The sequence below is a fragment of the Rhipicephalus microplus genome, chromosome 8 (assembly GCF_043290135.1).
Source record: "Rhipicephalus microplus isolate Deutch F79 chromosome 8, USDA_Rmic, whole genome shotgun sequence".
NCBI classification, from domain to species: Eukaryota; Metazoa; Arthropoda; class Arachnida; order Ixodida; family Ixodidae; genus Rhipicephalus; species Rhipicephalus microplus.
Window position 1 is genome coordinate 40,448,243 of NC_134707.1, and position 27,945 is coordinate 40,476,187.

Genomic DNA, 27,945 nt, shown 5'->3' on the forward strand with positions numbered 1-27,945 from the left:
TTGTAGGCCCGTGTGCTCAGATTTGGGTGCACGTTAAAGAACCCCAGGTGGTCGAAATTTCCGGAGCCCTCCACTACGGCGTCTCTCATAATCATATAGTGATTTTGGGACGTTAAACCCCACATATCAATCAATTATTAATCTCTCTTAAAAACAAATTTCATTATATAAAATTAACTTGACCTTTTCATACGCATGCCCACGTGATTATTTATTTTCCACCTTGCCTCAGGTTTTCTGCGATGCATATCCGCTGTGTATAAAGTGCGAGGAAAACGTCTGACAATAAAACAGTCGTTAGCTTGCGTTCTGCGTTTGTGTATGTCCAGTGCGCCTCTGTACGGTCAAAAGCGCGTTGACCCAAGATGTATATATACTGGACTGCTTGCGGGAGTCTGTTCTATTGCGTGCTCCGCGCCATGTGCGGCAGAGGACGTTAAGATATGGGAGCACATCGACGAGCCCAGCTCATCATATTCGCCTTTTTTTTTTGTTTCTTTAATTATCCGCCACAGTATAGTCGCCGTGACGCTACGGAGTGTCAATGTGTAGGCCGAAAACATACTCACAGCACGGCCAAAAAAAAAAATGAAAACACGAATTCACTAAAAGGGAGCTGACATGGGCGGCGTCGATAAAGCGTCAATCGACATGGGCAACACTTCTCAATGAAGTGTTAGGGAAATTTTTCACAGCGTGGGCAAAGATACGGGCGCAAGAAAAAAGGAGCCTGAAAAGGGAGCTGACATGGACAGCGCTTGTACATGTCAGCTCTCTTTTCGGGCTCCTTTTTTCCTGCGCCTGTATTTTTGCCCACACTGTGAAATTTTTCCCTAACGAAGCGCCAACTCGTCCAAACAACCACGTTAATCGGTAATGTGTAAATATAGGTCCACGGGCGTCCGCAGGCGAGTGCAAAGGGGCGAACCACCGAACGGTGTAGGGGGAGGAGACATGCACCACCCCCCCCCCCCCTTGGAATTTAGTATTATGTTTTTCTATGTCATGGCAACTACCTACACAGCTTGATTAGCACACCCAGGTCTCGCGTATTCGGGTAAAATTTAGGGTCGCCAGCCAACTCTGCATGTTGCATACTAGCGACTAATCTTGTCGATCATGTGACGGTAGCGAAAGAAGTGCTGCCTGTGCTGAATGCCCCTTACCCACTAAGAGAGAACGTGTTGGGGAGGGGGGGGGGGCTAGCTGGTTTAATCTGCAAAATGTTATGGACGCGGTCCAGATGGACGAACAAAAGGAGGGAACGGGATAGGGCGTCAACTTGCAACCAACCTTATTTGAAGAAAGCTGCTTTTTTATATGCATGCAAACAAGTGCGCAGTTACAGCTGCGCAAGACATGGGCTTGCTCACCCTTAAGACATCTTGAAACCAAACCATCGAAAAAAAAAATTTCGTTTCAGATTTACGGAGAGTGACAAGACGTGTCATTGATACGCGCATATCGTTTCACACTGACAAAATGTTAACCTAGATGCCCCTTTACTGGGGTGCACCCCCCTACGAGTTCTGCGGACGTCCAGGAATAACGTCATGTTACTTTGTTTTTAATATTTTTGCAAAGCATTTCCTAGCTACATTGTATGTACTGATATTTCTAGTCGTTTGTTTTATTGCACTGTTGTATTACATTCTTGTTCTGTTATTTACTACCCAAATTTGTATAATTTTTCGTTCACCACTCCCCTCTGTAATGCCCCCGGGCATTGATGGTACAATAAATAAATAAATAAATAACCCCGATTATTGTTTAAACTACACCCGCTGAAAATTTCACGAAAAAATTGAGTGCCGCTTATACAAGGACATATACGGTATATCAGGCCTTCCAACAAGATGGCTCCTTCCGCTTCTTCAGGACGAAAGCGTCCGACACACGCAGTCCTACACGGATGACGAGAGGCGCGCTCTGTTGCCGGCGCACGTAAGGGAAACGCGGCGCATCCCAGCATGGCGGCGGAACGACCAAAGAAGTTAATGAGCCGATAAACAAGGAAGAAAAGAAGAGGAAGATGAATTGACGTCTGGGCGGCCTTCCGCCCAACATACAAGAAGGTATACACGCGGCCTATAGCACAACCCGCCTGGATTCTCACTGGCCAGATTGCGCTCAGCGCTGTAGATATGTACGGGACAAAAAGCGTTAGTGCGCGTCTACTGGCAACGGAGGTGAGGTGCACTTTCAGAGTACTCGCACAGCGACGCTCCTTTGCGTTGAAGTGCTGCATCGCGCGAATTTCAGGCACCACAGATAAAAATTACGTGATTCCACTCAAGCTCAACTTTTTTTTTCTATTAAAGAAACACTTAAAATATATACGCGACCACACGTCCGCGCAGTTGACACAAACAAGTTAGCGCTCGTGAGGGAGTCGCATTCTCTTCTCAGTCGTCCCAGAAGTTTGCGCTATGTAGCGGTTCAATAGAGTACCAACCAACCCAAACAAGCACCTTGCCAAATTAAACTCCTTTGCACTTCAGTCCTATGTACTATATGTAACCAAAGAAATTTTGGGAAGTTTGCTTCTCGTTGACATTGCTGTTGTTGTTTTGTAATGTGAAGATCAGTGAAAAAAACTCACAAGGCTCCCTTACGCCTTTGCCTAAGACGACTGGAATGCCAAAGATATCGTCTGCTTTCTTTTCGTCTAAGTCAATGCACTTATTTAAACGTATTGAGACGGCTGCTACACCATGTCTATGGTGGTATGACCAGGCACCCTCGCCGTCTATCGAAGCTGCAGCGGGACCATCAGCGGCACCCCGTCAACTCCCTTACGTGAACGTCGAGCTGGGCCTGCTATACCTACGGACAGACGCACGGAAGAGCGGACGGACTGACGGACGCTATGCCCCACTCATCATCATTCACTCCGTGGATATGCTGGGATTTTTTTTATTGTGATATTTTTCAACTCGTATCTTGCCGGTACTTAGCTACGGAGCGGAAACCTGGAGACTTACAAAGAGGGTTAAGCTTAAATTGAGGACGACGCAGCGAGCAATGGAAAGAAAAATGGTAGGTGTAATTTTAAGAGACAAGAAGAGAGCAGAGTGGATTAGGGTACAAACGGGGGTTAAGGATATCATAGTTGAAATAAAGAAGAGGAAATGGACATGGGCCGGGCATGTAGCGCGTAGACAGGATAACCGCTGGTCATTAAGGGTAACTAACTGGATTCCCAGAGAAGGGAAGCGGGTTAGGGGGAGACAGAAGGTTAGGTGGGCAGATGAGATTAAGAAGTTTGCGGGTATAAATTGGCAGCAGCAAGCACAGGACCGGGTTAACTGGCGGAACATGGGAGAGGCCTTTGTCCTGCAGTGGACGTAGTCAGGCTGATGATGATGATGATGATGATGATGATGATGATTTTTCAACTGTTATTTTTATTACACCCAGCTTTTAAATAATGTTTTAGTGTGCGCTGCGTCGCACGAGAAGCTCACAATCTTAAAAACTGCGGAGGGTATCTCAGGAGTAAAAAGGTCAAACTACTCTTCAAGTGTTGTTCTACTCTGTATGAAACGGGAGAGTGAAACAGCTTTCTACTCTTCCGGTCTGTGAGAGAGTAAAATGCCCATATACTATTCAGGCATGACAGAGTAAAACGCGATTATACTCCTGCCCTTAAATACTTTTAGATGCGTCGGCACACGGCGTGTGATTAGCACTAATAACCACACATACGTGCAGTAGAACGTACTGCATTTGTTTGTTGATGCGTTAGAAACGATCAACAAAAGAATAGCGTTTCCAGCGCACGGCAGAGAATTTCAGCGCACTGGAAGGCACTTTGAACTCTTATTATTCACGTTTTTAGCTTTGGATCTGTTGTAGTAAAATAAGCGAATATCATCGCATTCAATCGGTTACGATCAAAACTCAACACAAACTGCTATAACATGCTTCCTATATATTATTATTGTTTTTTTTTTTCGCTACAATCATCGCACATAGTCGATTGTGCCATAAGCCTAACGTACGGTACGGCTACAGTGATGTATTATGGCTTTAGTCGTAGAAGGTGAACAATATTGACCGAAAATATGTCCAAGAGGGTGAAAAACACAAACACAATTGTTTAGTGTACACTTCAGATGCGCGACGTTTCGTACGCAGAAATGACTAACCATTTATTAGCGAGGCAGCGCAAATGAAGTTTATATAAGTGGTTGCGCTAATATTCCTTTTTCTACTGTAAAAAAAAACATGTCGGATAGACGTTCTAATCTCACGAAGCACGATACAAACACAGTAAACACATTAGCTACAGTCCGGCTAGTATTGAGAAGCACCGAGACACTCAAATCTATGCGTCGAAACAAAAAAAATTAGACGTGTCACCAACATTCCTTATGACATAAATAAATAAACACCCATTAGCCCTCTTTCAGGTGGTGTAGTGGCAATAGCGTGGCGACCTGACAATCCGTGGTGCGTCTATAGGTGGAAGGTTCGAGTCCCACTCGATTTTTTTTACATTAGCTTATCTGTTTTTGTCATAGTATTCGTATTTAGCTAATCTTACAATCCGCGCACGCGGAGGTCCACCAAAACACAATTAAAAAGCCCAATTTTGGCTCAAGTTCTGCTATTTTTGTTTTCGTGAGGTGTACTGTTACTCTCTTAGGTAAGGACATGCTACTCTGCTTCGGGCCACGTTATGTTACTCTGTTGAGGGGGAGTGCTTTGACCCGTTATGGGGGAATCACTGTACTCTGCTTCAACAAGAGGTGATTCACTCTGGAGAAGAGAGTGAAATACGGGACAAGAAAGCACTCTCCCAAAAAGAGATGCGGGTACGATCTTTTTGCAATTCGTCTCTTTGTCTCTGTTTTTTTTAGTTTTCATCATGTCTAGTTACTTTATTAACATTCCGCGTTTTGTCTGTACCTGTGGCAGTGTTCTTTCAGAACATAGTTTGTCTTTTTGTCCTCATTTTCATAGCGCGTATATCTGTTTTTAGTTTTAGTTAAACTTCGTCCTCCTGCTATTGCCCTTGCTTTAACTAAACGTTGTGTTTTTAACCAAATGTCCGTGTCTACCCAATGAGTAGGTCTAACTCAAGCGTCACTACACGTGGAACCCCGCATGGGTCAACCGGTCGGCTAAAATAAATCCAAAATGTACCAGTTGGAGGCCTTTAAAGGCGTCGCAGGCAGAAACGTAAAGGCCTGACCACACGTACCGGTGGCAGCGCGTCAGCGCGCGACTTTTTTGACGCGGCGGCGCGGCCTCTTACTATGGAGAGAGGGCGCGCAGCGTCGCGTTGCCACGCATTCTCTCTCTTCGTGGGGAGAGGGTGTTCGGCCGCTTGAAGCAAGAAAGTCCCGCGCTGACGCGCTGCGACGGATACGTGGGGTCAGGCCTTAAAAGCGAAAGCCTGCGAGTCTGCCACACACGGCTGTTGGATCGACGGGGCCTCACCAGAAGTGTGTTTACACCTTTCCTGCCAAGGCTTGCCGCCGAATCCATACGAGCTCGCGCCAGTACCACACTTTATTTGAACTGACCTTACCCACCGCTGAGTTGAATATATGCATCGCCGGTTCGACCGGAACTCCTCGATGGCTGCCCTATTTGCATCGTGCTGCCGCAGCTACGAAACACACAATGACAGCGAGCAGTATAGTTTCTCACAAGACCACGAATCGACTGACAGACACGTTGAGAATCGTATACATAATCGTGTCGAATTTCACGACACACGGCGCGCAATGTAAAGCACAGCACGCTCGAACAAGAAATCTCAAAAGAAACGGATAAAAAAAAAGAAGGCACGACATATATAAACATACTTTCAATCTTTTTTCTTCCCTTGTCACTTTCATACTCGCATCGTGGACGCGTCCATCGCTTAGCCATGCATTCCTATACCAACCGCAACGAGATAGAAAGAATTAATTCACATTCAACGAGAGCGCGAGGAAAACGAAAACATTACAAACAGACGAGTTAACCGTGGAAAGGCGCGCTCGTAAACTCGCTCGCGATTCGAGCCAGAGCGCAAACCGTTTCTTATTTCTTTGTGTAATTTATCCTTATTCCGCGTTTCTTTTTCTTTTTTTCTCTGCGCGCGCGTGCCTTCACAGTCGAACCGCGCGCGCCCGAAGCAGCAAGCTGTCTATATATATGTACAGCTACGAAAACTCCACAGGTGGTCGGGCCACACACACACAGCAGCGCGCTTCTATCGCTGCAGGGGCGGGCCTCCGGCAAAAAAAAAAAAAAAACGCGCAGACACGCAGGGGTGCGCCAGTGCCGCGTGCATCTCGTGTCGCCCGCTCATGCACCGACACGCGCGCCTATTTACGCGCGCGCACAAGGAATACAGCAGACGCAACAGAGGGGCACAAAGAATCACAGCCCGAGACGCATTACTTGAATCACAGCCCGAGACGCATTACTTGGCCACGATTGCCCTCTTTGAACCCTGAGTGTTCGCATTCCGCCACCTTCTAAAAGACGATATAAGCGAGTTTTAGAATAACGTTTCCCCATCCCGGCTGCGGCGGCTGCATTTCCGATGGAGGCGGAAATGTTGTAGGCCCGTGTACTCAGATTTGGGTGCACGTTAAAGATCCCCAGGTGGTCGAAATTTCCGGAGCCCTCCACTACGGCGTCTCTCATAATCATATGGTGGTTTGAGGGCGTTAAACGCCACAAATCAATCAATCAATCAAATCAATCGAATAACGTTTCCAGGCGCTGCGGGCGTTGCCGGCACAGCGGGTGCCATATGAGGTTTAGTATAGCGTTTGCCCTCCCGCAAACCGCAGCGACACCGTAGCCTCGAAACCAGCGTTTGCGGCCCGCACACGCCGCCCTTCTTTTTCGGATTTCCTGCGGGCGCGCCGCGAACGGCTGCTCGCGTTACGACGCATGCGCAGTGGCTGACAGCAGCACCACAAGGGCTCGCGGTGCGCTACTCTTAAAATTCTTTTTTCTTCGGATACTTGAACGCGGAAGATTCGGTCGGTCTGTCTGTCTGTCTGTCATCCAAACGATTCAGCCAACCGGCCAAAGTTTAAGCGTGCACTTGCTGAACGCCCAGCCATACTGAACTGGTGGCTGCGTCCATACTTGTGAGCATTGTCAATCAAAAAGTAAATATTACGCATATCTGAGCCGCAACGTGAATACGTACGTATTATGGGCATTGTTCGTTTATTGTAAAATGCATAGATACGTAATTCTTAAAGACCGTAATATTTTTACGCTGCGCTGAAAAGGCAGCGCTACGCAAAAAAAAAAAAAAGGTCGGCAGAAGACTATCATCTTTCGACGACATTTGCAGCGAGGCACGCAGGTACGCTGCCAATTCCTTTTCACGATGACAAGGCCGCTTTCACTATGGCGGCAATGTGGCGCGACACCTTCGAAATCTCGGGAGACTTTCGTTGCGGCCACACCGGTTGCGCCGGCCCCCACCGAAATCCCACCAAAACAGCCGAGTTCAGCGCAGAAAAACACTGCTATTTCAACGGAGCGCACTGTCAAGTCAGAATGAGCCATACATGGTTGGATCGCAATACCACATTCCATGTTGAAACACGAGAAAGTGGTTTGTTTGCTTTCCAGAAAAAAAAAAAGAAACGGACAGGATCCTGTGTCTCCTCCCCCCCCCCCCTATTTTTTTTCGTCTACGTTGGTTGCGCTGTCACCTTCCTTCACAATTAACTAACTAATCCAACACGTTCTAGTAAGCTAGTAAAGTACCAAGAAATCAAGACATCTTGCCATTGAAGTAATGAATACACGCTATGTTTTTGTGCTATAGAAGTAATGACCGGTAATCTCACGCCGTGTCGTGCAAGATCTTTTATATATACCAGGCGAATGAAACGAACACGAGACCCCCAAAACTTACACGAGGATGTAGACAGATGGACCACCAGTGTCGTGAGACGTGACTCATCACCACCAGCGCATTAAATCCCCTATAAGGTCGACTTCCAAGACCAAAGCACGGCAAATTGAAAAAAAAGCAAATAAAAACGACAAATATGACGCCACGCATTGTGACAGTTCGCGTACGCAGTACAAAGAAGGATTTCCTTTCAGCCGTCCCATCGGGCCTGGTTGTCTTGGCACGCTACAGGGAAACGAATCTCGAAGTCGCACCAAGACGATGTGCAGGCGACAGCAGTGGCGCCAGAATTGTATTCTTTTTACGGGGGAGGAGGGGAAGGTCAGTGGCGTAGCCAAGGGGTAGAACTCAGGGCCCATGCCCCCCCCCCCCTTCCGTACTTTCGCCAATGACCATTTGCCTGCCCCGCCTCCACTTTGGATCAAAGAAATCCCCCCCCCCCCCCCCCGAAAACCCTGGCGAGAGGAGAGGACACCGACAAGAACAAGCGACTTCGTTCGGGGGGGGGGGGGGGGGGCAACTTAAGTGTTGTGTTTTGACTATTTGCTCTTCGTGGACAAAAGGGAAGTAAGAAAGGGAGGTTAGGGGGGCAGGCGAAAAGCCTCCCCCCCCCCCTTTTTTTGGCGTTACCCCTGCCCAGCAAATGCCCACACACGTGGCTTCGCCGCATTCACTGAAACACACTACCCTCGTAATCGAAAGCCAGCGAAGGAGACTACAACAACAACGTACAACGAAAGCACCGAGAATGCATTCCCAGCCCTGGCCGTAACACGAACCAGAAAAGGACGCAGCACAAACTAAACTACAGAAGCAATAAACGGAGCGACAGTGACGGCGAAAGCGAGACGATCCCAACAGCAGCCTGGATCGCGTCGCACACCAGCGGCGCCTACAAAACCGACCGAGGAACAAGCCCCGACGTATAGTAGTACGCCTCCGCCCAACAAACGCTCTCGTTACAGCCGCTTCCGTTTTGCCGCGTGTGTGCGCACGTAAGGCGAGACTGCCAACGAGAGCCTGTGTGCGTCACAGGCTGCCAGAGATCGAGAACAAAGGAAAGGGCCCCGTGACAACGGCGTGCGTAAACTGAGAAGTCGGGACAGAGACGGAACGTCGGAGAGACGCGTCGACGGCGCGACGTACGAGCCGTCTTCGACGCGCGCGCGCCATCTTTCGGATTGATTGATTGATTTGTGGGGTTTAACGTCCCAAAACTACCATGTGATTATGAGAGACGCCGTAGTGGAGGGCTCCGGAAATTTCCACTACCCGGGGTTCCTTAACGTGCAACCAAACCTGAGCACACGGGCCTACAACATTTCCGCCTCCATCGGAAATGCAGCCGCCACAGCCGGGATTGCCATCTTTCGGAGGGAGCGAAGAAGCTCGGAAGGAATCCTGAATGCGATTCCTCTTTTTTCTTATGTGATTCTTCAGCCCTGGATTTTTTTTATTTTGGTCGGATACACTTTTTGTGCACGTTCTTCTCGTAGTATGGACCTCAGAAGACCACAAACAAAAAATTGAGCCTCTTGTACAAGTATATTTGGATTAATTAATGTGGCATCAAATTAGGTACTTAGGTCCCAGTGATTGAAAAATGAAAAAAAATGGCTTCTTTTTTTCCTGCCAATCAATGGTGTACACAAAATGGAAACCAACGTCTTACTTTTCAGCTTAATACTCATTGAAACAGCTTCGGTACGTCGTTTCAAAAATGGCGCTTACCCGCCTCAACTTACGCGCATCGGCTTCACGAAAGACCTCGGTCGCGCTTCTTCTTCTTTGTGGCTGCTACCTCCACAAACGTGCCGCAATATTGGTGTCTATTGCAGAGACGATCATTGAAGAACTATGCCCCCAAAAATGAGCAGTATTGGTTACGTTTCCGAGATACTAAGGGAAATGTTGTGCGGTGGTGTCAATTTTAACCTTTAACCCTTTCCGCCCGCCAGGGCCGGAAGGGTTAAAGAGAAAAGAAGAGAAAAGTGAGCCCCGTGACTGTCTGCATCAGAGTGCGACACCTCAAAACAGTAGCTCACGAAAAATGGGGGTAAGGAAGGATTAAAAGGATATAATAAAAAGGCAAAGAGGTAGACAGAGGAAGGAGAGAGCGAGGCGCAGGGACAGCGAACGAAAGAAAACGACGGAAGTAAAGAGGAGATAGGAAAGATGGACACGGCCGCAGGAGTCCCAGGACTTGAACTGGTATAGCGCATTACGGGGAAGAAGAATCGGCCGAGCAGACCGACACAAGAGTACAGAGCGCTAACTTCCAACTGAGGAAGTTAGCGCTCTGTCCTCTTGTGTCGGTCTGCTCAGCCGCTTCTTCTTCCCCGTAATGCGCTATACCAGTTCAAGTACGACGAACCAACTCGCCCAATCTTCAACACTCGTGGAGTCCCAGCACGGGGCACCACTCGTCGAGAGCTCTTGTCGGCGTCAGGAAATGGCGTAGGGCTAGCCCGGTCGGCCATAGCTGCGCTGCCAACGGAGATCGCGGGGGCACAACCGGTCGGCACGAAATCCAGAGATCCAGGAGAACGCAATTGTTAGACGACCTAATGGCTGAACTGCACAGGTATGCTCACTCGCTTCGTCGTCACTTCCACGTCATTCAAGTAGTGCTCTGTAATGGGTGGGTCCCACTCATTGCGCGATTCACATGCACTTCACATGCTTAGACGCCTGGCGCGATTCTGTGCTTCTGTCACGTGCTAAGAAGACTCCTTGCATTGCATGACACTTATATACAATCTGGCAATAGCGTGACTCTGAGGTAGAACGCCTCTGCTCGACACGCAGACGACCTAGTTTCGATTCACACTCGAACCGAACAATTTTATCATTGTGTGTTCGATTTGAATCTGTCTCGATTTTTCAGGCCCGGCCGGGATGATTTTTCGCTCACAACCAGTGACGTAGCCAGGGGGCATCACACCTGGCCCAGGCACCCTCCCCCTCCCAAATTTGATCTGACGCCCTCGCCCTAGATCAAGGTGGTGCCCCTCACCCCCCCCCCCCCCCAAAGAAAAATATGCCTACGCTGGTCAGAATCAACGTCGACAACACCCGAATTACTACGAAATGAACGAGCTCTACGCCGCTCGGACCCTGAAGCCCAACCCCAGGCTGTCAATGCCCGCGACGCGGCGGAGAGCCACGGTCTCTCTCCCGACGTAGAAGCGGCCTGCTGCGCGATAAACACAGGCGCTGAAGGACCGCAATAAAGTTATTCGTCCATCCATACAACGAGTCATTTAACGCTGTCGCCTTCAACAACTCTTCGATGGTTGCTTCGTAAAGATGATGGATTGATATGTGGGGTTCAACGTCCCAAAACCACCATATCATTATGATGCAACACGCCGTAGTGGGGGACTCCGGAAATTTCGACCTCCTGGGATTCTTCAACGTGCACCCAAACCTGAGCACACGGGCCTACAGCATTTTCGCCTCCATCGAAGATGCAGCCGCCGGGATTCAATCCCGTGACCTGCGGGTCAGCAGCCGAGCACTTAGCCACTAGACCACTATCACGGGGTGCCTTCGTAAGGTTCTACGCCTCCAACGAGCACTCGTGGCTGCTCGACGTTTTCACCACGCGGAGACTGCCTCCGCGTGCCCCCGTCGTAATCGTCCAGCAGCCACAAAAAAAAACTAAAAAAAAACAAATGCGCGCTTAAGATGAGGTCGACATTTTACTCGAAGAGGCGAAGGGTTAACACGACCGCCCGCAGCGGCGGCTTGGCGAATTCTCAGCGGAGCGGCATTCGAACTCGTCCAAAGCCGGAAGGATCTCCCACAGAGAAAATAAAGCGAAGCAACGGTATAGCACGAAAGTGAGACACAAGTGACGGAGGAAGACTCCCCGGGAGCTCAAGATTGATTCCCTTCTACAGGCTGCTCTAGAGTTCAACCACGCAGGGTCATTCTTCTCGTTAATTCTTTGTTTGTTTGTTTGTGGAAGACGGGGGGGGGGGGGGGGGGTCATAGTTTCTGGGCGTATTTCAGGCGTCTCCTTGGTTATTTGTCACGTAAGTTACCAATGACGGCTGAACTGAATTCCAACAAGCACACTCTTGCAAGTAGACACGTTTTCCTAGGCAGAAATACAATATTAATTTGTAGGAAAGAGGTGTGATTTGGAGGCTCGTTTTTCTTTGCTAGACGCAACATAAATGAGAGCTAACAAACGACAATGTCAGCTCGCAAAACGTGCTAAGTTTTGCAGCTCGTGCTATAGGTGACGTCAGAAGGCAGAAAAGTAGTTCCACACTCGCCGCCAAGGCTGTGAAGGGCACTGAGTAACAGAGCCACGTTTAAGTGCACGGGCGTACCAAATTACGCGGACGGGGGAATGCCCGCAGCTGTAGCTCAATCGGCAGAGCATTAGCAGGCATAACTCGAAGGTTGCACGTTCGATTACAACCCCGCTCACAGGGTACCCACTACGCCACAAATCACCATAATTTTTGTGTGGTAACGAGGTATTCGTTACGCAATCCTTCGTCATTCTTCGAAGATGCGTGGCACCCGCTACATACTTGCAAGGTATTTCGTGAAAACTGATTATAAGGCACGCCGTTTGAGGGCTCCGGAAATTTCGACCATCCACCATATTTCGACAATTTAACGCGCAGTAGCATTGCACAGTGTCACACCGCCACTGAAATGCGACCGCCGCGCGAGGCCCAAAAAAAATAAAAAAAAATCCCCGCATAACCACAGAGTGAATGATGATGGGTGGGGCGAAGCATCTGTCAACCCGTCCGTGCTTCCGTCCATCCGTTCGTTCTTGCTTCAGTCCGTCCGCGCGACCATACATGCGTCTGTCCGTGAGTCTGTCCACCCGTCTGTCCGTCCGTTCGTGCGTCCATCCATTCATACGTCTGCGCGTCCGTCCATCCGTCCGTCCGATAGTCTGTCAGACCGTTGGTACGTTCGTCCGTCCATCTAGTGAACACTCCAAGTACCGTCATCTCCGATCTCGCATTCCATGTGGCACATACCCGCTCTATAGAGGGTATGTGCCACCGGTGGTTACCTACTACTACTACTACATACATCGGAGGATGTACAGACCCACACCTTAGGATATTCGACCCTACAAGGCAAAATAGACGGCTCCAGGGAGAGTTTCGATTGCCAACGCTGTCTGATAGACTCGACGTAACGCGATCTTCTGGTCTGGTTCTTCCTCCATGATGAAGGGAGGTCCTCAGCTACGACTCATCCGGCCTCGACGAAACGTATACTTACTCCTATTGCTCTGGCTGAGAAACCAGCGAGCAACGAGAGATGCGCGACGCCACGCTGCTGCGAGCGTGCGAACGGAAATGAAACCGCAGACAAACGTGTGGGGAGGCACGCACGGTACAGGCATCGGCGATATGTCTGGTTTGTACGGCTCTTCACCCCTCATGCTGCCGAAGGGAAAGGATCTGCAGAGCATTGACGACCAAGAGGCGCGTCCCTATACTGCACCGGACTTCTAATGCTGGCAAGTTAAAAGGTCCCTCAACCATAGAGCAGGAGTCAAACTCACCACCTCAGCCAGCAGTCACGTAATTTAGTCCCGCAAGGGGAGGGGAGGAGTGATTTTTTAAATAGGAAAAATAAAAAGCGAGCCCCGCAACTGTCTGCATCTAAGTGCGACACCTCAGCAGTGGTTCACAAGGGCGGGGATAATTAGGGAGTGATAACAGATACTGTACGAGAAAGTAAAGTGTAATCGAAAAGTAAAAGGTTGGGAGACGGTTACGGAGGTCCACCGATGGGGCCCCGATCGGCGCGGGGTCGTCAGAGAGAGGACATCGAGGACGAGACAACCGTCGGCCACGAAATCAGCCGAGCATTCCCCTCTTGCAAAGGTCAGGGCAGCGAGCACGATAAAAACAGAGGGGAGAGGGGGGGGTTACAATTTATCTGCAAACCCTGCCACTTGACCGAGAACTTTTCCCGTATCTCACGTTCAGGTGACTTCTGAGGGAGATTTGGTGTCAGGATTTCGAAAGCAAGTCGATACCGATTTGAGAATGACTGCAATCGGCACGCCAATTGTGACCATGTGGGATGCTGCACGAAACAATGCCTTAAACCAGTCAGGTCTACGCAGCTCAGGAACATACTTAATAAAAAAAACGTAGAGAAAGGGGTTAATCCCCTCTTCCCCCACCTCACCCGGTGAAAACTGCCGGGCTTTAAGTAAAGTTTATTCATTCATGCATTCAACAAAAATGACGGTCAATGGCAGTGACATGGGGACCGGGTTTCGAGGGCCGGGTTTTTCAGACCCCTGACATGGAAAAATATATATGTAAAGAGCGGACACTCCCGTAGGGCCTCGCGGCCGAGCTACTGAACTGCTTTCAGAGGGGAAGAACTGAAGGGCTCGCTTTCTTTCTTAGATGCAACAAAAATGTGAACTGAAAGACAATCGTGCCCAGAAAAGCATAGGGGGTATTATTATGCGTAACTGTAATGCAATTGTGAAGAAAGAAAAGCGGACGAAAAGATAACTTGCCGTTGGAGAGAACGGGCCTGCCACCTTCGAATAACGTGCCCTATGCTCTACCAACTGAACTACCACGGCGCCTATACCCCACGTCCACTTTATGGAGTATATGCGCATTTGCCGCGAAATTGCTAGAACTACCGCTGTTTACCGAAGTATGCATCTCTCTATGTGCATCTCACTGCATGTACCTTAAAGGATAATGAAATCAACTACGAACTCGCAACAGCAGGTTTGGGGCACTGCAAATCGAAGAGTCGCAGCGCTTAAATCTCGCGCGTGAAAAAGAATGAACGTTACTACACAAAGGACTGGACTTCTGAGCATCAAGTGTTCGATGCCCGGCGGCGGCCCGACATGGAACACCGTCGAGTTTTCACACGATTGTCCCGAAGCGCTGTTTGAATCTGATCAAATGTTAAATATCACAACAATGCTGGTGAATGGCGAAGTCCGGGAAAGGGGCTGGGTGCGGTTCACACCTCCCCCCCTCCTTTCACCCGAAATGTTTCAATTCGAAAGTAATAATATTATCAATCTGGAGTTCAACGTCCTAAAACCACGATATAGTTATGAGATACGTCGTAGTGGAGGGCGCCGGAAAGTTTGACCAATCGGTGTGTTCTTTAACGCTTTAAAGTTCACTGACATTCCACAGTGCACGAGCCCCTACCGTTTCACGTCCATCGATATGCGACAGCCACGGCTGGAATCGAACCCGCGACCTTAGGCTCAGCAGCCGAGCCTCCTGGCCACTGTCCCTCCGAGGCGTATACTCACTTCGATCAAGCACATACATGCTACCGTACGAACATACATGAAGCATGGTCCACCTACCCCGAACCCCCCAAAATTCTTGGCTACGACCACTTTGTTTCATAGTAACAGAGCGAGGGCCACATCCCCATTTTTTTACCACGCGCACAGCTATTTAAAAAAAACGTTAAAGAGCAAAGAGTGCGACAAGTTATACAGAAGGGCATTGTTTCAAACATCTTTGCTCGTAAATTAACACCATGTAACGTTAGGCCGTCTCTAATTTTAAAAGAACCGCGACCGCATCTGAAAATAAACGCGGCAGGGCAAGAGCTGAGGCACGCCGGACCGGCACAGCTGACACGCTTGAAATTGTGCCTTAGCCAAAAGGAGCCTTGCAAGACACTTTGTGGGGGCATACCAGCGCGCTTTTCTTCTGCTTCAGCCGAAGCACAATTAACAGAAACGCATTTCATTAAAACGTAACACCACACGAGTACGTACCACAGCATCAGTGCTGCTATTTTATTCCAACTGATAAAATTAAAGAGACCACGACACCCATTTTTCACAAAAAAAATAACCTGTGTTATGTGGAATCACTCTAGAAATAAAATAATAATTGCTGGGGTTTAACGTCCCAAAACCACCATATGCTTACTAGAGACGCCTTAGTGAAGGGGCCACGGAAATTTCGACCACCTGGGGTGCTTTAACGTGCACCTAAATCTAAGCGCGCGGACCTCAAGGATTTTCGTCTCCATCTAAAGTGCGGCCGCCGCACCTGGGATTCGATCCCGCGACCTGCAGGTTAGCAGCCGAGTACCTTAGCCACTAGATTACCGCGATGCGGGAGGGTTCATCCTCGTGCGTTCACAAATAGCCTGCGAAATTTGAGCGCGTTTGACCGAGCACTTGACTTATATATAATTCAACATTTCTTTTTATATATAAACACGATAGAGTTATGAAAGTCGGGAAACACTGGCACTCTCTAGAGGCCGTGACGTCACAAGCAGGTAACTGCGCGAGCGCCTTCAATCATACGAACGATATTTTTTTTTTTCGGAATTAGCCGCGCGTGAAATCCACATATTTTAGTTTTTCTTCAGCTTGGCACTAAAATAAATCTGCAGTGACTTTGGTGGAAGACGACGGCTTAGCTTCATGCAGCGCGTGGGGTCACAGAGGCCATGGGAAAATGGCGGTCGTCGGCACTGGGCGGGTTTATATAGTCGCCGACATTTAACGCCTTTCCAACTTAAATGTCATTTTGCAGTCCACTTCTTATAATGTATAGGCATAATTTGTTCTCTTACTGCTATTTTTCGCTCGAAACCACGAGTTGTTAGGTGACCCTGTAATAGCCCCTCTAAGGCAGGTCAAGTTCAGTTGTTTCCAGCAGATACACCATAAGAGGACTGAATAATCTCACCTTAGCGAACGCTAGCTTACTGTTGGTTAAATTAAAAACAAACGGACAGCCAATACATGCCAACGACAGCAGAGATCAGACAGTCCTAATAAGCAGAGACAGCAGAATTACATCAAAAAAAATAACTAACTTATAATTTACAACAACACGAAAGTGATGACACTGCACTACTCTTAATTTTGATAAGGAATTGCATTACTGTTAAGTCACATTACCAAATTTGACCCTTTATTGAACACTCGTGTACGCTTTATCAACAGCACATCCGAAATCTCAGAGATATTTGATCTATGAGCAACGAATTAAATCACCTTCGTTATTTTGCTTTCCTTGCGCAGTAATTATTTTATGTTGTAAGGGAAGCAGACATGATATCTTTCAGTAAAAAGTGATTGCGAGAGAAATAAAAAAATTTATGAAAATTACTTTATTCGAGTATTTTACTGCATCACTAAATGACAAACCCACAAAATAAATTCATTGCACCACACATTACATCAACAAGAAACTCGCAAATTGGCACGGTTTCATTACTGCCAAGTCTTCGAATAAGTGCTGCTAGTGCGCAAGTAAATACGATAGGCAAACCTACCACAGTTCCCAGTTTACAAGCAGCCGAGCGTGAATGTGAGCTACGATAGGTTCATGCATATTTTTAAAAAAAAAAAGATACACAGCAGGCCGTGTTATTGATTAAAAAAAACTGTTCACGAAGCAGTCAATGGACGTGAAGTCCGATTCGACGCACTCGACACTGGCCAGGGGGAGAGCTGCCAAAACGGCATTCAAAACAGCTCGTGTTTTGGTAAGCTCCGTCAGCAGAAATGATGAAAGAAAAAAAAAGGGGGGGGGGAGCGAAAAAGAGAACTAATTTGAAGAGCCGAAAAAAAAAGAACATTCGAAACCGCGCCCTTCTCGACTCCCGAAATACACGGCTCGAATCAAATGGAGGCCATGGCCCATCACGTTCACTTGCTGAGCAAATAGGGGAGAGATAAAGAGAGAGAGAGAACGAACGTGGCTGAGCCAGGGCTACGCCTGCGCAGACGGCGCCAGCAATCCCGCAGATTCCAATGGTTTTTCGCGAAGGCAAAAGAAAAACAGCAAGAAGTAAACCGAAACTGAACATTCCACGGGAAAGTCTTCACTTCTTGACTTTAAGCAAGCGCTGCCCGCTCAGAGCTCTTTTTTCCACTGCCAGTTTCAACTTTCAGATTTCTGTCAACTCGAAAAGCCGGCTCAAGGGAGCGGACTAAAAAAAAAGGCAGAAAACGAAAGAAACGAGAGCCAAACGTTTGCAGAAGAGGAGTCCAGGCAGGCATACAGGAATAGGTGAAGAACGGTGGTTGCAGCACTTTTTTTTTTCTGTCACTCTGCGCGGTCCTTTAGGGTGGCCAGAAATAAGCCCTCACCCCCCTTCTTCCCCCATCCCCCCACCGTCTTCTGGGCACCGGAGGATCTCAAAGCGGAGTCCGGACCAATCTGTCGAGCGCAATCTTTAGTAGCTCTGCCAGCCACTGGCTCGGTTCGCGTCTCACCGTGCTACGAATAATAAGCGGCCCTGCAAGTCAAGCCGCGTGTTTGACTTGCAGGAAATTATACGCGTATCGATGACCGAATACGAAGGGGAGAACTCGAGGAGAACGGAACCCTAAATTTGACCGATATGGCGATATCAATTCCTTTCCCCCATAGTTTCACCTAAGCATTTCCACGTTCGGTGTAAGGTAAAACCTGACCAGCTTCTGTAAATAACAATTAGTTTCAAGTGAGCGCTCGTTTGCGCAATTTGCTTCTTGTATCTTGTCGCTTTGGCGCTCTCAAATACCACCATAGATGGATCATTGATTGATTGATATGTGGTGTTTAACGTTTCAAAACCACCATATAATTATGAGAGACGCCGTAGTGGAGGGCTCCGGAAGTTTCGACCACCTGGGGTTCTTTAACGTGCACCCAAACCTGAGCACACGTACCTACAGCATTTCGGCCTCCATGGGAAATGCAGCCGCCGCAGCCAGGATTCGATACCGCGACCTGCGGGTAGCAGCCGAGTACGTTAGCCACTGGACCACCGCGGCGGAGCCATCGATGGATCAGTACGAGCTCACCGAAATATTTGTACTTCTAAATATCCAAGACTCTCTACACTGATTTGCTGTTCCCTTGAGCATCTCTTTGAACTTCATAACATACAGGCAAAAAAAATTAATAAATAAAATAGAAGAGCCCAATCATGCGGGCCACGAAGCGAGGCATTACACGGGGCCTTTCAAGAATATCGCAAAGCACAGCATCAAGACGGCTGTCGCCATCAAGTCATCCGTCTTGACGAGGAACCCTGGCGTCGAGACAAGCGTTCACCGCGAAACAGGAGGCCGAAACGGCTGCCAACGCGACGGTTGGCCGCCGACAAGGACAGGTGCTACGAGCTGCCATTTTCCCAGTTGTAACAACAAAGTGTCACACGCTCGGCCGTATAGGAAAAGAGGGACCCTTAGCGAAACGACGAGGGAAATTGTACCAAGTCGGCGGCAGCCGACAGCCCGGCTCTCCCCTCTTCTCGTCAATGTCTGCCGGTGACAAGGGGGCTCCTTAAAAAACCGGGAAGGAGCTTTCGCGAGATTCCCGAGATCGAGCAAGAGAAACGATAGATACACGGCTCGTGTGTCGGGGGGGGGTGACTTGGGTTCTGAAATGTCAAATCGAGCCAATGAGACGCTTGCAAGTATACACAAGTGGGCGACGAGCGATTGTCTTTAAGTTGATGTAGGAAAAAACAAAAGCAGTAATGTTTCGTCCGCGTAGTAAGCAATTTCAGCTAAGCACCACTTAATTAAACAATACCGAAATAGGAATACTGTCATCTTTTAAAACATCTGACGTATATTTCTCTGAAACTACATCACGGGATTGCCAAGTAAATCGCTTAATTAGTAAATTATATAGGGTCCTATGTACCATACGTCACCATTGCAGTTATCTTCCTACATCCATTAATAAAATTTTGTATAATTCAATGTTTCTTTCTTTGGTTCATTGCGTAATTCTAGTCTGGGGGACCACTACAGTGGAAAATATTCACCATAGCCATATCTTTGGAATGCTGCTCCTTTTTTCACAAAGCTTAGCACCATAAAAATTGAATCTTTGAACGCATATAGGCTTTCTCGCATGTGTAGACTGGGCAAAGAATCATCATCATCATCATCAGCCTGACTACATCCACTGCAGGCAAAGAATAATGACCCTCTAATACAACTGGCATACTTATAGGAACATAATTACTTTCATACATTTTGTTCTTTAGAACTTTGGATTGTCAACAAAAACAGAACTGCATACGACTACCAAATGTTACGCTTTTCTTTACAAACTATTTTAAATCAGTTACACAAAGAAAATGGTCGCGATGGAACATACACTCTGTCGTTAAAAAGCCTTTATGACATGTTTGTATGATTGCTTGTGCTGCCATAGGTTCATCTGTTGTTGTTTTTTGTTTGTTTCTTGCTGTCTTCATGACAAGTATTTATTTTCTTTTGGTTTTTCACATGTTTACACAGTACACTTGTTCATTATTTCTGCAGTGTTTGTTTATTGTTATTGATGTTCTCTTCATGTATTAGGTATAGGGCATGCTTTGAACCACTGTAATCGCTCATTGTCTGAGGTGGCCAGGTTCCCCTCGAGCTGCTCAGTGCAGCTTTTTCGCCTAATCTCCTCGCAACCTTGTTGCGTAACAAACTCAATTCAATTCGATAATATTTTTTAAACACTCGTGTCACGTAGAGAGCGGGGATGCTTGTTTTAAAAAGCTATTGAAACGGGAAAAGATTGCACAATTTCATAGTAATGTCTTTTGTCAGTGACGACACCTCAACAACACTGCACAAAGGATAGGAGCAAAAGGACATCTCAACCACACATCGCAAAGGATAAGAACTCAAGCACACCTCATCTGCACTGTACAAAAGGATAGGATTTAGGATTGTAAAGGCACCTCAGCCGCACCTCACAAAGGATAGGAGTACAAAAACACCTCATCCGCACTGCACAAAGGATAAGATAGGTCACCTTAAAAGCACTTCTCAAGGAATGAAAATATAGGGACACATTACAACAGTGCATAAATGATACATGTATAGGGACACCTTAGGATCACTCCTCAGCATATAGGAATATACGAACAGCTCATCTGCTCTGCACATAGAATAAAACAGGACACCTTAAAAACACCTCTCAAGAGCTAGGAGTGTAAAGGCCAAAGCAACCACCGTGTAGAAAAAGGAAATTACGATACCTCAACCGCACTAAACAAGGGACCAGAATATAGGGTGTGCAAACATGGACACAACAGAAGGGAACCAGATAATACAAAAATTGTGTCGTACTGAGCCAATAAGTGCATTGCTTAAAAAAATGCTAATGCCCAGTCTTGTGTGCAAGAAGAAAAGACCACCGGTCCATGCAATTTATTTCGTCTCGTGTATGAGTGTACAAGTTTGTTTCTGCCTTGTTTTTTCGGTCTCTCATCCCATGTACATTCGCAAAGTGCAACCATCACCCTGATCAAACTGCTGCCATCTCTGACAATTCTACTTTGTTCGACAAAAAACCAGCAATTTTGTTGTGCAATATACCCACGATATTTCACTTGCGATTCTTTAACGGAACACCATATGATTTTGAGGGTTTATCGGTAATGAGTTCCTATCGTTTCACTGTGTAAAAGATCATTAAAACAATAAAAAGCCAAGCTGATCAGTAATAATTAATCACAAAAGGTAAAGCACGCAATGCAGACACAAGCAACACACAACCTTTTCAGTTGATAGTCAGCCCTTATGTCGTATCCGTCTCTTCTCTTGTGTCCACGTTTGCAAGTCTTGCCATTTCTAATAAAATGTAATTTGCCTTCACAGATACAAAAGCTTCCTTCGTTTACATGTAGTTTAGCCTTTGTCTTTTCTGTGCGTAACTACACACATTTGTATCAAACAATACATTCATTTCAAGTCCTGTGCCAGTCCCATATTTAACTTTCCTTCTGATAGACACCCCTTATGGCACTTTCACTTTATCAATAGTGCGCAGCATTTGAAGACATCCCAAACCTAGGATAGCTGGCATTTGCAACCAAAAATAATGCATCCCTCACAGGAGTGAAACATAATACTTATGTGTGCATCATACAATTCAACAATATATCAAATGTAATACTGTTCTGCTGTGGAAGCCGAGTCATACATTACACGGGTGACAATGTGGGTCTCAACTTATTGACTATCTAGCTAATGAATGGAAACATGTCTTTAACCGCGTGCTGCATTCATGACAATAAAAAAAAGCAACTTTCATGTCACATTGGCAAAATTGCCGTAGGCGAATAACGTGCGCCTTGACAACCTTACTTTCAGAAGCCACTGGCAAATGAACTGAGGAGACACCCCGGCGGCACAAAGAATCGGACCGGACTGATACGTTCAAAAGAATGCAAGAATGGGTACGTTGGTATAAATACAGGGTGAAGCGCCAAACACAACGAAAGTCGCAGACGAGCGCAAGTGACAACAGGACGAAACACTTACTTCCAACAAAATGTTTATCGCACAGAGGTGAAACATACATGTCAACCGGTTGCGCGAAGGCGCCGAAGAGGCCAGGCTGGGCCACCAAATCAAACCAATTTTGCTCCCTCTGCCTAATTATAGTTTTGATTGTGCTTTGTCGGCCAAGCCAGGACTCGCAGCTCATGTGTTCGACTGGTCCACATGGATGTTCTCAACTCTGTTCAATAAATAGTTTGTTAGAAGAAAGCTCACCGTGCTCTCTTTTCTTGTGCCCTTTTCTGTGCTACAAGTTTCGTCACTGAAACATTATTCTCTTGAATCTCTATTGTCGTTCCTTTCACCATTACTGGTCTATTTCTAGAAAAAGAATGAAGGTAGCCATTAATTTATACATTTCCCTTCAAACTTTCCACTTGTAAGTGTCAGGTGATATCGCAGATCCCAGGGTCTCTTTATCAAATTTTAGCCATGTTGCCTGAACTAAACTTCCCAAAACTTGCTATGTCAAGTATATAGCTCCTTAGGGGCCAGTAGAAGTTTACCTGTACGAACGGGAGCCATGCCAGGATTCTTTTTACTGGGAGAGGCAACGACGACAAGAGAGTCCCTTTGTTGAGGGGGGCGGAAGCAAAAATTGAAGGGAAGGGGGGCAGGCATCCCTGGTTCCTATGACTGAAAGTTACGTACGCCCTTGCAGGTGCTATCGAAATCTATGACGGCAAAACAATTCATGTGAGAACTTAAATATGGCATCACACAGGCATTTACTTTCCCCCACTTTGTTTCATTCACCGATTCTCCTTTCACAGCAGTGGTGCTTCTAGTATTGTGAAAATGTAATTTACTAAGACAAATCATTTTGCAATTTAGCAACCAAGAGCTTCTTACAAGGAGGCCACAGATTAAAAACAATCAAAGTGGTCACCTAGTGACACTTATACACCCACACTAATCGCTTAGTTTTTAGAGCTTAAGTATCGTATTCCCCTGCTACATCTGATTGGACACACGAGCATTTTTTCTTTTTCTTGGTTTAAATACTCGGCAGCCGCTGCACGAACGACGTCCATTTCATTTTGAAGAAAAGGCCCCCACTCCAAATGGTTGAATTTTCATTAAAAAAAAATAACAGTTTCCAATGAGAGCCAACTGGGGTAAGTTAGATTTACAGATTTATGTGTCTTGGGCCACAATGTTTATCAATCTTTATCAAGCTGATCAATGTTTATCAATCAATTATTCCATTAACGAAGGAGATACATTGATAAACAGATATCCAAACTTTGGAAAAGCAAGTATATAGGCTAACCAGAATTTGTACGCCTGGTTTCCTACCTATACTGGGACAAGGGAAAAATAAATATGGAAAGAAGAAAGATTTTTAAAATGCAGGTGTGCATAAATATAAAAAGTTCAGGAAGAGCATTATTGTCTGTACAAATGCAATGAAGTTGCATTAGCTTGAATAGGAGTGTTCCAAGCAGTAACTGCTGAGATTTCGGACCCTGCACATGTGTACAACTTGCCGTGGCTTCCTACAATAAACTGCGCAAGTAGAGACCTCTAATATGATTGGTTTCATTATTTAATTCTACGCTACAGTTTATCCCTCGGTAAATAAAACTCCTTTTATTAAACAGAATACATTTTCCAGATACCTTTCCTACTGCGCTCAGGACTGCATATGCGACTTTGCACATAAGATATAAGTGTCCGCAAAACTGTGCACTCGGCCCATTCTTCTTATCGTGGAAGTGCTTTTACACATCCTTTGTAACGATTCCAGGCAGCACCTCGCACTTTATGCTCGTCTGGTTACGCATGGAAAACAAGATAACGCCAACTGTGATGCCCGTCGTGAAAGACTTCGAGAGGAATGCTTTTATGTGTTTAGCGAACAATATGAACCGTTATCTGCAGGTCCTCGAGGCCGCACTGGCAATACCCTTGATGTGAATATTTTGTGGGACCTAGGTGGTATGTATTTCAAGTTTATTTTTCTGTTTGAAGCAATTAGTTATCCAAGACATCAGTTCATGAGGAGTTTTACAAACTTCATAAGTAACTTACTACATATTGTGAAAGAAAAAAAATGAAGGCAAGTACGATGTCATGAAAGACTTTGTACCATTTATTTATCAAGGTCTTCGCTTGATGGAAGCTGTTCTTTATTCCATGTGTGCCTGCTTATTTTCCTTCAATCACGCTTTCTTTTCTTATTCCAAACATCAATAGCTCCCTCGCTACACTAATATTATACAATATTAGTAGTAGTAGTCAGACTAATATTAGCAGCAGTAGTCAACGGTCATCGAATCTTTTTAATTTACATTACCGCTGATTGATGTCAACAGCCATAAATCTAGAGAGCACCCAACACGTTTCTGAAAGGTTGCGGGTTTGGTCCCTGCCCACCACAAGTGATCGTTTCGTTCACTCCTCATTTATGAGACAACTACTGCAGGCAACATATGCTATCCTCGGCTTAATTGTACCGCGAGTTACATTAATTTAGGTTTTATGCAAGCGCGCTTATCTACAAGTGACCATGCCAAGGAGCTAAGTTTCACAGGGATAATGCCACGTCCCACAAAAAATGCCACAACATTCCACCCCAACTCAACCGAACCTTCAGCAGTATTGATCTCGACAGTGCTACTTATGAAGTAAAGAACAATTGACATGCTACCATGACTCATAAAAATCATTATTTGTGGCAACATTCGGGAATGGTACACCACGCAACCGTGATACAGCACTTCCCTTCAGACACCAAATAATTGTGTCCACTAGCAATTTAGGTACACCACATACCTTGAATCTCCAGAATTGAGGAGAAGCGCAGGTGCGGAATATACTCGACACTTTCAATTCAGAAAGTTCTGTCAAGTTTCCGGAGTAAAAGTCAATGCAAGAACTCCGCACGTACTCACAACACACGGAATTATATGAACTATTCGGCATCTAACACATAAAAAAAAGTGCCTCCTTGGCAACCCATGAAACATCCTTTAGATAAATCACTGTGAAAAAGAGCTACAGAGGTAAACTGACCACACTATTAAGTGCCAAAAGCGAGTGTAAAAGTCTACTTGTTCATTTTATTACACATTTTATGAAAAGTGTCTGCATGTTCAGACCTGCTTCCCAAGCCCTTCATGACTTGTTTCAGGATGCATTATGTTTATATCAATTATTTTTGCCACTGCTTTTCTGTGAGAGTGTGCTGAATATGAGCGTGTTACACCCTCGTAATGGCTCAAACGATAACGCAGCGTCATTCGTGCAATCACTGTGCAGACTAAGTAACCGTGAACATCTCTTACAAGTTCGTATTTATGTCTAAGAATGAAGCTTAGACAAGGGCGCTGTTTGCGCGACGAAATCTACTTTCACCTAAAAGATAGCCTTCCTTTGCTCCCGTACCCATTCTCGTGGTCGCTGGCCAGAGGTCAAACTAGGAGCCAACTGATATAAGAAAAGGTTGTGTAAGGGCTAGTTTGAACATACTGTGGCTAAAAGCAGCGCTACTAAGTTTAGAACCAAAAAATCTGGATTGTGCACAGACAAAGCACATATATTAACTCAATTTATTTAAACGAAAAGACAAGGAAACGGGTCTGCCTTCAGTACCCCCTTCGTTTTTTTAGTTTGAATGAATTCAGTTGTTAGATGCCCTTTGTCTGTGCACAGTCCAGTTTTTTTTTGTCATCACCTTCCAGCGCTGCCTTAACCCACAACGGATAGCAGAGATTCATTGCTGAACAACTGTTAGTGCTTCCTAGAAAGCCTTTGGTGTACACATACGGACTATTCAATGGATGGGTTTCAGTGCCTTCATAATGAACAGTATCTTTTCCACTTTGTACCTTCAACAAATAAACGAGCGGTGCTACAGTACACACGTATACACGCAAACAGTCAAGCTGGTGCAGTCGACTTTCATTACTTTAGGGATTCGCATCGTGACAGGAAAAAATAACAAATCGCTTGTTTAACCGCCCAAGATGGTGGCACCCCCAACTTTGAAACGTAACGTCTATCCACCCAACAGCTATCTCGCTTCGCAGTACTGTTCTTAACAAAATGAAGAAAAGATGTCATGGACACAATGTAATATATTCTCGCCGTAATGAACGTGCGCCATCCAGCACACCATGTTTTTAATTAAGGGTACAGTTTCCCAGAAATGCTCACTTAGAGCTTGCACCCCTTTTAGCAGCATTTAAGCAGATCTGTCTAGCTAAACGGTGACTACCGCACGGAAGGTGTCTTGTGGATACATTTCCAGCAACGGGTATAGATATCAAAGCTATTACAGGTCACACTCCAAACATCAAGAATGTTGAACATAAACATTCGACAGAAGTCTGTCTGGTTGGGTATGAAACTGGGAGATTGATTTAGACTTCAACCAAAAGTTTTGAAGAAACACAAATTTTGAAACCGACTTGGTACCTGTTTTCTGACTGTGTAAAAAAGCCACAACACGAGATATGTAAAGCTAACAGTTGGCATGTGAGATGAAACAACACGTTATGCACCGGGTGTCGAAGTCATGCACTCTGTGACAAGTGCTTACGCATATTCAATTCCTTCAGTATCTTCCTACAGACTGTCTGCTTCGATGCCACCGAGATACCCTTGCCTTTTAGCAAGCCAAGATCTTGTATCTTTGAAGTCTTATAGACTATTTTATGGACAGGTTCGAGTACCACCATATTGGGCTCTTAACCTTTGCATTTTGTATCGTTAACATCTAAACAAACAGTGTTACGATAAATGCATATACGTCACAACGGGCTGCCTGGTGCGTCCGACGTTTCATGGCGTCATTGATTCACATCGCTACGAACAAAAAACAACAAAACATCGGCTTAACAGCTAAAGCTTGCAGTGCCCCCATGTCTTAGGTAATTAGTCTGTAAGCTACTAAGCTGAGCAGTTTCGTTTCACACATCTACCACGCATCGTAGATGTGTTCTGTGCTGAACAATGCATAAACTTATGAAGCTCTGTCGAATTATAGACTTATTGTTCCTGGCCTTGTAGGCAACAAATGCTCTGACATATATTATTGCCTCTGTGTGCCGTACAGCTCATAACAGAGGTTCGCACTCACCATTCAAGAGTGTAGCCAGAAAGGACTTTCGAACACATAAACAATAAAGCACCTATTACAACAGGCACGGAAACGAAAGATTTTGTGCAACTTAACTGAACCCAAGGCTCGAGAAACTGAGCTTGAATCAATACAGACACCAATGATTATAGTTATTACAGTTCTTCATGTTAGGAATAGATGCTCAATAATTTCCAAAATGAGCTACGCGATTTTTCATTAGCTGTGCACCAAATAGAGGTGGCCACTTTCGAGAAGAACGCACTGTTGACCCGATTCTACGCGTGGTTTGGTATTAAATGTTTCACAGAACGTGTACAAAACACTGCATCACGCCAAGTCGAGGAGATTATGGTCACCTTTTGTTCGTTTTAACAGGGCGCTGATAGTCAACAATATCGTTGACCCCACAAACAGGCAACGACAGAATCAGAACACACAGAAAAAAAAAACACGATTAGGCACTGCATTTTATGGCTGCGCGGGCCCGGCGATACGCCGAATTCATCAGTGCAAGTGAAGAACGCAAAACGCGTATTACGCAAACGTGCAAGGCTGCTCTCTCGTACGGCGTCACGTGTGCAATACTCCGATCGGAAGCCGCCTTTCGCAAATCACGCGTGGCCTCGGCCGATTCGACCGTGGCAT

General features: G+C 46.2%; 1 protein-coding gene across 3 annotated transcripts in view; it reads right to left on the reverse strand.

The window, feature by feature from the left end:
• Positions 1-27,945, reverse strand: part of LOC119164399 (CUGBP Elav-like family member 1-A) — a 646,479-nt gene that overhangs the window by 616,470 nt on the left and 2,064 nt on the right. The window lies entirely within an intron of this gene.